Consider the following 10360-nt stretch of genomic DNA (forward strand, 5'->3'; position numbering starts at 1 on the left):
TTAGAGTGAGCGCGCGAGAGAGAGAGGGAGAGAGAGAGAGGAGAATGGGAGAGAGAGGGAGAGGGAGAGAGAGGGGGGATAGAGAGAGAGAGAGAGAGGAGAATGGGAGAGAGAGGGAGAGAGAGAATGGGAGAGAGAGAGAGAGAGGGATAGAGAGGGAGAGATAGAGAGGGAGAGAGAGGGAGGGAGGGAGAGAGAGGAAGAGAGAGAGGGGGCTTGTGATGTCATTTTCCTCAGCCAATCCTCAATGGCTAATATCTGTTTTGACTATTCAACATTTCTTCACAGTGCAGGCATTCTAAATTTACACTTACTATTATATTATAGTTTGCTTACAGTTTGTTTCTTCCTACAGTCTGCATCACCAACATGCATTTTGGCCAAACAGTTCATCTCACCTTCAAAATGTACTCAATCCACCAAAACCCCACCTGAGCCACATCTTTACAGAGATACGTTTCCACCACAACATCCTGGATCAAGTTGTGAGGAGGAGAGATGGGCTCAGTGCTCAAAACACAGTCAAAGTTGAAGGACCATATTTACCTGATGTCAAACTTTAATTTGAAGACCATTTTATCATTATCTTGCTGCTGCTGCATTCACCCAGATGCAATTGAAAAAAAATGCACTACAGAATTATTTCCTGGGCGTATATGTGTTAGTATATACGTATATGTGATTTTAGCCTAAATCACTGATTGCACAGTATGTTCTATGTTTGTATAACATGGAGTTACAAACTTTTATTTCGTAATGCAACCCTTTGTTGTGATGACAAATAAATCACCCTGATGTCTCCAAATAAGCTCAATCGACCAGAACACTGGCAACACTTCTCACTCAGAAAGGATATTTGTCATTCACAACACACTGACCTAAAAGACACTAACAACTGGGAATTTTATTTAAATGATTAACTTTAATCTTTGAAGTTCAAATGATTTTTCACATATTTCAAAATGGAATTATTTTTTCTATATCTTTGCATATACTAATTACAGTTACTTGTGAAAAATAAAAAGGTTTAACACCAAAAATATTCCTTAAATTACAGGGCTACAATGATAATTATACACACAAAAAATGTGTAGTATATGCATCACTCATACTCTACAATATTGTGAGGGCTATATATATATATTTATATATATTTTTGCTACCCCCCTCTCTGCTGTTATATTGCAAATTTCCCCGTTGTGGGACTAATAAAGGATTATCTTTTCTTGTGAAAAGATATTAAAATGTTCTGTTCTGTGTTGCACGGCAGGACCATGGCGTCAGTGCACAGTAAACACTAGAACCATGAAAAGTTATTAAATTGATTTGTCTATGTTGCATGGCGTGCCCGTGGCGGAGCGGTCCTCTCAAGGTTTTGCTATGAAACAGGAAGTTGTTGGGGGGCAATAGATGCCCTCTCCTTTGGCACTACATTCCCTCCACCACACAATGTCCGTATTCCTACACACAAGCGGAACGTCTCCACACAGGTGGACAACTGACAATCATCTACTGCAGGTAATACACTGACTAGGGATAGGTACCTCAAACAACCCCACATCAAAAGACTGAACTATCCCTTTAAGATCTTGATGATGGTCAATGGAGAAGATTGCAGTTCGGAGTTTTGCCTAGCACCACATAGTGGACACAGGAAGATGCATTGAACTCCATTGGACAGTGTCCAAAACACTTGAAAATTCAGAGGTTTGTCAGTCAGTTGAAGTCACCTTTGAATGGGCCCTCACACCCCGCTGGGCAGCAGGGTGTGAGGGCCCATTCAAAGCTGCTTGCAGCTTTAATCCACGCTGATATCCATCACTGTTATTATTTTATCATATAAGGTATGTGTCATTCGTGAGTTCATGAGCCAGCAATTTATTAATGTTAGAAACTGTATTTCTAATCCGCATTAATATGGTAATGCTATCAACAACTGTTTTGGTGAACTATTGGGAATGACTACCATAAAATGTTCATTGCAAAGTAATTTTAGCCTTTCAATTTAAATTTTAGAAGACAATTACAGAATTGTCATCTTTTGTCTGCTGAGTCTTTGATTCAAATTACAATTTTTAAAGTTCATTTTGTTGATGAATTAAACTGCATCAGTCTGTATGTCAGTGCATAACAAATAAGACCTCTAGGCTTACATTTATTTGTTTTTGTGCAACTATCATTAATGCTTTCTATCTCACACTCCCTCTCTTTTAGCCTCTCTGCACTGTGCTGAAATATTGCCATTTACACACATCTACAGAAAGTAGACTCTTGTGTACTGTGACTGTCACTTCAAAGCTAAGTGTTAATTAATCCAATTAGAAGAGGAGGAGGACTGTGTGCAGAGCATAACATAGAGTGACTTGGGAGAAGAGGCTTTCACATCAGTTCATATATATACCTTTCCATAAAGCAATCCATATCAGTCAACCTATTTAAACCAGCTCCCCACAGAGACAGAGAGGTTATACGCCTAAGCTGAACATTGGAATGTCAACGTCATTTTTGTCTACCTACACTTAGGTAGACAAAAAAACTTTGACTTAAGCCATCCCATGGACTATGTAACCCGCAGGATTGTCAAGGAGTAGTTTTTATTTGTGTGGGTCCCCATGTTTATATGTTGGAGAGGCTACAATTTAAGTTGTGTTTCCAAGGTGTTATTGTTGCCAAGCAGCTGGTGAACCAGTTAAAAATTGTCGTACTGGAGAAGAGGCACATACCTTCCTGCTATGTACACATAAAACAGTGCAGTAGAGGAAAAAATGGCAACCAGGTATTACAGCAAATTACGTTATTATGACTAATGTTCAGGAACAAGACTGCGCCCCACTAATTCAACCACCTGTGTGGGCAAGTCTAAACCCTTTCTCCCTGTTTGTCTCAAATTCTCATGATATTTGTTTATTCTCTCGATTCCAAGCTGATTGTAGGATGCTGCTGAAACATGCTGTGGCGCAGCTGGTGAAAACATGTGCATTGTCTAACATAATGCAGCAGAGACAGGCCCAACGGACTCTGACCTTTACACTGACACCATTGACACAGCAACTATGGGTGCTGCAGCAGCCCCTAAAATGAGGCATTATTCAAACCTTCAATTTATTTTTGTCAATCTGGACATTCAAATGAATAGAAAAAAACATGAATGTTGTGGAGTTATGGCCCTGTGGTCAACGTCGGGATGACTGAGTTTTTTCTCTACCCACATACTAGCCTTAGTGCTATGAGTAGTGCACAGGTAATCAGACTGCCAGCGGGAGTCACAGAGGTGAGGCTTGTGATGACTTTTGTTTTTTCCCAGGGGGCTTGTCTGTTTCTTGCCAAGTGGCTGTCATTTCTGGGTAGGGTAATGTGGGGCCCATGGTCTGCATTGGCAGAGCCATAGCAGAGGGAAACTGGTCCCTGCTGCAGTAATACAGCTCAGTCATCTCTGTCCTAGAAGGCAACTCAGGTTGTACAAACCCCATCTCACACGACATTCCGCTGCTTGACAATCCCTGCATCCCCCCAACCAGAGGCAGTGAAGGCCGACATCAACCACCCTTTGGAGGCTCAGGTGCTTTTGGAGAGCAGCAGTATCTAAGCCGCTCCCAACGTCTTTGTCAGGGAAAGGATGGGAGCCAATGCGTGTGCATGGACAACAACCTGCTGAACAGCAAAAAGAGGAAGGATGAGTTCCCCCTACCTTGCATCAAAGAAAGCCTTGATGCCCTTTATGGGGCATCTGTCTGGCCGCTGTCTTTACAAGCCAGATATGGCCAGGGCTATAACCAGGTTCCAGTTTCATTTTGGAGACGCCAGCCATAGTGGCCTCAGAGCTGGCCCACTGAGTGCAACATGGCAATTTATAGAAGCTGTAATTTCTTGCGCTCAGTGACATGCCATGACAGAGTATCCTTAGGGGCACAAATGCATGGTCTTCACTGACAACAACCTAATAGCTATCTACACTGTGCCAAACTGGGGGCCACAGAACAGAAATTGGCTGTTCCACTCACACCCCAGAGGAGAGGTGACATCTCTCAAGGCTGGTTTTCATGCTGCTGAACCACCATCATCTGGTTGAATAAAATGGCATTCTATACCATCACATTTTCCGTTCAGATGGGAAAGAGGAGATTCTCCAACATGTTTTGCCTGGGATCCTTAAGCAGGAGACATTAAAACAGCTGCATAATTAGCTTGGGCACAAAGTCATTGAGCACAATGATGCCCCCACCGTAACCCAACCTTTGATGGAATGGTTTTTCAACAAACTCGCTCTTTCAGCAGGGTAAAGGAAAATCACATCATCATATTTATCAATAATTATCAAAGGCAAACTCCATGTAGACAGGTAGGGAAGGCAGGAGCAGCTCGGTAACGCAGGCATCCAGTGTGCCCAGCCTGTTAGAATATGGAGCACCTATAATAAGTTTGCTGAACAAATGTATATCATTACAGGAACACTTTATGGTGGGTATTCTGATGCCCAAATGCTTGATGAGATGGGCATTGGAGATTAAACTAGATAGGGTGGCTATGTTGAATGATGGGAAATGGATGTTGAACCTTTCATGGAAGAAGTGAAAGGAACACCAAGCTGTCCAGTAAGAGGATAGAGTGCTGGGGGCGATGCTGTGAAAGATGGCTTCCTGGGAGATGTTGACGAGTTTGGCGATGGTTCACACGTAGAATGTCATGGTAGAAAATGGAGGTACCAGGGTACGATCTGTCTCTGCATGAGGAGCTAGGGTTCTGAATGTAGCTAGGTAAGGCAATGCATGAAAGGCATGACTGCAGGAGAGTTGCTTCGACCTTAATTTATGATGCCGGTTGTCAGAGTGAACGAGAAAGAATTTTCTTGACCACACAGGAGGGCGGCGATTATGATGGGGTTGATTTCGAAAACCGACGAAGACGGTTGAAGAGGTTTTTGAGAGAATTGGTAGAACTCTGGTGACTGTGTGGCAGAGAACCACTGTTGGCCATTGGTGTATCCAGAGGTACGTTTCAGCTTTGGATGAGCTGTTGAGGGCAACATGGTGTTGACAGGTATGACTGACATTGAGGAAATATGTGCATGGCAAAGAACAGGTGACCTAGACGGAAGAGTGGCTGTTGTTTTGTGCAACAGGTTTGTAAGGAGAACGTTGTTAATGGGAAGATTTATGCAATTGGATTTCTCAGTGAATCTTTTAGTGCTTGGCTGTTGATGGGCATTGAAGCGTCCGTGGCTAGTCGTTGGTTGGTTGGGTTGTGGGGACAGTCAAGTCTTGAGGTAAGGGAATGGAGGTGGCAAAGCTTGAGGCTTCTGGATTAAAGTCTGGTGATGGACTAGTAAAGGAGAGACGAGTGAAGGGAGAAGTTTGGCTTTTACAGTTTTTCTCAATTGCTAAAACATTAAAACCCATTGGCTGAACAAAGTTTGCAGTTGCCTGAACTCTAGCTAATTGTGCAGTCTGTTGTCAATACCTTAAACCATTTCACATGGTAAAACACAATTTGCAGATCTCACTTAGACTTTTCAGCAGAACTCTAAACACATTCTCATTCTCAAAAGACATTCTGCACTCTAATGCACATGTCATCCATACTGGTAAACACAAGTGTCAACAATCAAATACAAATAGAGAACACATGTCATTGATTAAACACAACCACTCAAAATTGATTTCACTTGTTTCAAATCCTGTGACACAACCAATATAAGCCAGTTCAGAGAGCAAACAGGTTGTTGAAGGTGGGACAGAGAAAGTCTAAGAATGGATGGAAGAAACAATTTGTCTGGCCCTGAACATTGTGTTTTCCATTTGTTTACAGTACTGACTGCTCAATAGATATTGACTGGTTGCAGGTTCATATCAACAAAGAACAAGAATTACAGTATCACAGAAACAAAGGACAAGTTTGTGAGATGCAGGGTACAGTACTGTAAAAATAGGGGTACAAGGAGGAGGAAGAACAAAAAAAATTGCAAAGAGCAAAGCAGAGTATAATTTCTGATCAATTTTGAGCAACTATGATAGAACATGTTTTCATTCATCAAAAGACAATAACGGAAAAATATGAAATTTGTTTTGAGATTAAAAATGTACTTCTCCCTGAGAACTATATGTTTTGAACAACGTGTTTTCTATTTTTTGGTGTATTGTTTACTGACTGCTTGATAGTGTATATCATTTTGATTGCTTCGTTTATGAAATGAGAGCAGTGTTTGGTTTTGAGCACAAGTAAATCTGTTTTGAGGCGAAAGTTTCATTTTGCACGAGGAGTCAGAGGTTTTGTAAATAGTGCTTGAAGCTGAGGTTTTGTGTTTAATGTTTTCAGAAAATGGAGCAAGGTGTCAGAAATTGTGTTTTAGCAATTGAGAAAAACTGTAAGTTTGTGGGGTTTTTTGGAGGGGGATGGTACGCGCAGTGGCAGGGTGTGCAGGTGATCCACATATGAGGCAGATGAAGGAACAGCGACGGTGAAACAGTACAACTCCTGGTTGAGGCACCCCACAGTAGCTGTCCTGATTAAATTTTTGAAGCCGTTCTGCTGCGTTGGTGACGTACTGAATGAGATAGTAATGGAAACCTATTCCTGCCAGCTCAAGGACCAGAGCCAAATAATCATTGAACTGCTGTCCATGAGCTGGGAAGAAAATATCTCTATATGGAGTGAAAGTTTTATGGTTGTGAGGTCTTTAGAATGAGGGGGGGTCCAAGGTCCTCCATTCACATTCTATTGACTATGAGGACATCTCCCTGGTCAAGATGAAATGTTTGCATTAAAAAAAGCAATCATAACTAATAAAACAAGGGAGTTAAATTGCATTTATCTCTTTTATCATTACTCATCATTCTTTATACATATATATGACCTATTTTATCTGGTGTTGTGTTGAAGTCTGTTTCCCATTGATATGTGTGCCTTGATGTGCGCGATGTGTGTAGCTGCTACTGCCTTATCTTTCTTCATGGAGTTTGCCATTGATAGTGATCAATAAAGTGTGACGATTGGACCAAAAAGCGGACAACCTGAACTGGAGGACAGTTAAAAATGATTTTATTCTAATAAAGGTGCACAGGAGTAGCTGGCAGGCACAGGCAGAGGAGAAGCACGGTGGGTGGGTCCGTGGCAGGCAGAGGTTCGATGCTTGTGAGTGGCTAGGAGCGATCGGAGGCTGGTGAGACTGGTGGCAGAGGTGCGCCAGGCTGGGAGGCAGGTGGCAGATGCTGGTGATCAAGGCTCGATGCCAGTGAGCAGAGCGAAAAATACAACTAGGCAACAAATACTGAGCTCAAGAGATAGTCTACCACATGAGGTAGTCGATAACAATCCGGCGGCGAGTGAAGAGCCAACCAGGGTATTTGAGCTGAGGCTAATGATGAGACTCGCTGCAGGTGTATGTGAGATAGGAGCTCCGCCCCCCTAGAGGAGAGACAAGCCCAGCCTCGGAAAAGCACCTCTGAAAAAACACACAGACGAAAAAAGGCACCAAGCACAGGAGAAGCCACACAGTAACCCCAAATCATGACATTAAGTTGATGATGTGATTTTCCTTTGTCTTGTTAAAAGAGAAAGAGAAATAAGAGACAGAATAGAAGAGAAACTGACAGGCCTGTGGGTGAAATGAAAAGATGTTTCTGAACCTAGGGCCAAGGTGTCCTGACCAAGACTCAGCACTCAGCCCCAAACAGGCCTCTTTTAGACCAGAAATGTCTGCAACTGATGGCCCAGTTCGATGGAGTGACAGACCTCAGAGCCAGGATGCTTTCAGCATGCCTGAAAAAGCAACCTTATCCTTTTGGCCATTAGCAAACAAAGGACTAAGGCTTTGGCTGTCCAGCGCTTCATTGAAAGCCTCCAAACACCTCCATCAAGTCTCAAAATCATCATTTTTTTGTCCAGGATTGTGTCTGGGGAGTTTGAAATGATTTCATTGTATTCTTTCTATTACTATTCTGATATTGAAGTCTTTTTGAAGTCATATCTCCTCCATTTATTTACCATCCATAGTGCTTCATTAGTAAAATTAATTCCATTTTCAAGTAATTGTGTTGACTTGGGTTTCAAGCAGGAGGGAGCAGTATAGTGTCTGTGTGTGTTTTAGCCAAAAACCTTACATAAGAAATTCTAACCTCTGCTCACTTTACCTCTGACACACACAGACACGCAGACACAAACTGACTGACTGACAGACAGGCGCACACACGCACGCGCGCACACGCGCGCACACACACACACACACACACACACACACACACACACACACACACACACACACACACACACACACACACACACACACACACACACAGCGAGACTCTCTTCACTGTAGTGGGTTGTGTAAGAAGATAATGGCTGAGCCAAAATCAGCCTACTTCAATCCATAATGGCACATGCAGTATGTTTGCTTGAGAGTGTGTATGTGCGTGTGTGCTTGTGTGTGTGTTTGCGTGTGAGAGAGAGCGAGAGGGAGAGAGAGCTCTTACATTACTCATGTGCTTATGTGCCATTTCAAGTCATTTCTAAAACTGCACACTAATAAAGCAGTGTGCTCTCTCTATCAGCCCTCTGCCCCCTCTTTGTCAGCAGGGCTGGTGAGCTTTGTTGTGAAGTGTGTAAGTCTGAAACACAGAATTGATGCAGTTAATGTCGCTTTGAAACCTAAGAGATGCTAAAAAAAACTTTTGCAAACCCAATACCAGGTCTAATGATAATTATCAGGATGATGATTTCTAACACAATTGTTGAGCAGGGAAGTGTCAAATCTTTCTGGTGTTGTTATACAGTATGTAGTGGAGTCCAGTCACCAGATGGTGGTGTCATAAGCTTAGGTATTCACTTTCTTGTCCAAAATATGGAATAGAATACACTCATATTCTGTGTGGACAGGCTACAACATACTGTAGGTTACTGTGATAGAAAATTACTGAACTACTTATCGTCACCCTCTTAAAATAATGGCCTAAGCCATATTTTCAAGTTTTTTAAAAAACTGAACCAAATATAAGAGTATATGATATTTATTAATCATTTCACACAAAAAGGTTATGACAATAGATGACTATTTACATAGTCCCTTGGGGTAAAGATATGTCTTGAAAAGCTAAAGCTAAAATTGCCTAAGTCACTCTGTCTTGTGACTTGGGCAAAATAAAACGGCCTTTGACATAGGCCATTATACTACGGGGTAGGATCGCTTGATCTGTTCAACTGGGGATGTATTTTACCAGAGGTGGCCAGCATCACGAGGAGACAATTTAGACAAAAAAATCATTTTGACCAAAAAGTGACCTAGGCCATTATTTTAGGAAGGTGACGTTATGTAAAATTGATGAATCATTGTTAAATCATCTGTTGAATCACTTAAAAGGGGCATTGCAACCTTTGATGTGCAAAGGTTTAGACTGTGCAGTCATAGGGATTAGAAGATCTTCGGTTCTCTCAAGTTACTGGTTCAATCTCAATCCTATAGTCCAAGAAAGACAAAATTGCTATAAAGAGCCATGAATAGCCTTCTTTGAACCTTATTGTTCATGGCAACTTTGTTATAACAGGGATAGTGGAATTTGGTTTGGTATGATGATTGTATACTGCATCTGATAGGTGAAGCCATGCGGAAGATCTGATATAGCTGTGTTGGTGTTGGTCCTGAAACACTATAAATAGTCTTGCTCCAGGACCATCATTGCAACTGACCAATTAAGTATTTGTGATGTCAAAGCTTTGCGACTCAGGTAAAAAGACCTGAAAAATATGCATATGGAAAAAGTTTTTTTTCTAAACCTAGCCACGTATTTTTGTTGCCCAAGCTTAACCTAACATGGGTAGAAAGCTGAAAAGAAACAGAAAAACATAAGGTAAGAATTTGGTGTGAAAATAATAATTGATCTGTATAACAAATGGGATACACACCCCATTCTCCTGGACCAGAGTTTGATATTCTGATGAGGTCATATATGTTCCTGAACAGCATATGATGGTGGATATGATGTCATTGTAATCCTTCACCATCAAAACTTAGGGGAACACATCACCTTTTCTGTGTTATGATGTTTGGTCAAAGAGAAATACTCCAAAATATATAACTCAGTTATGGCAAAAAAAAAAAAAGTTAAATAGCCTCCATTGCCTTCATGAGGCGTTTTAACAATAACCCAATTTCTTTAAATATACCCAGCTGTGATCAAAGGTTGCCATTGTGAATTGTGATGGTAACATCTTTATTCCAGAGTTTTTAGCTGAGACACACCTCTTATACTCCTGTTTCTACCTCAAAGACAACAACTTCTATAAGTTAGGATACTCTGAGAGAGAGCAGACCCTGCTGAATGCAAGGATACACATGATTGTTTTAGGTAGAAAAAATGTGAAAAATACAACA

This window comes from Pagrus pagrus (genome assembly GCF_965226575.1).
Source record: "Pagrus pagrus genome assembly, chromosome: 24".
Lineage (NCBI taxonomy): Eukaryota > Metazoa > Chordata > Actinopteri > Spariformes > Sparidae > Pagrus > Pagrus pagrus.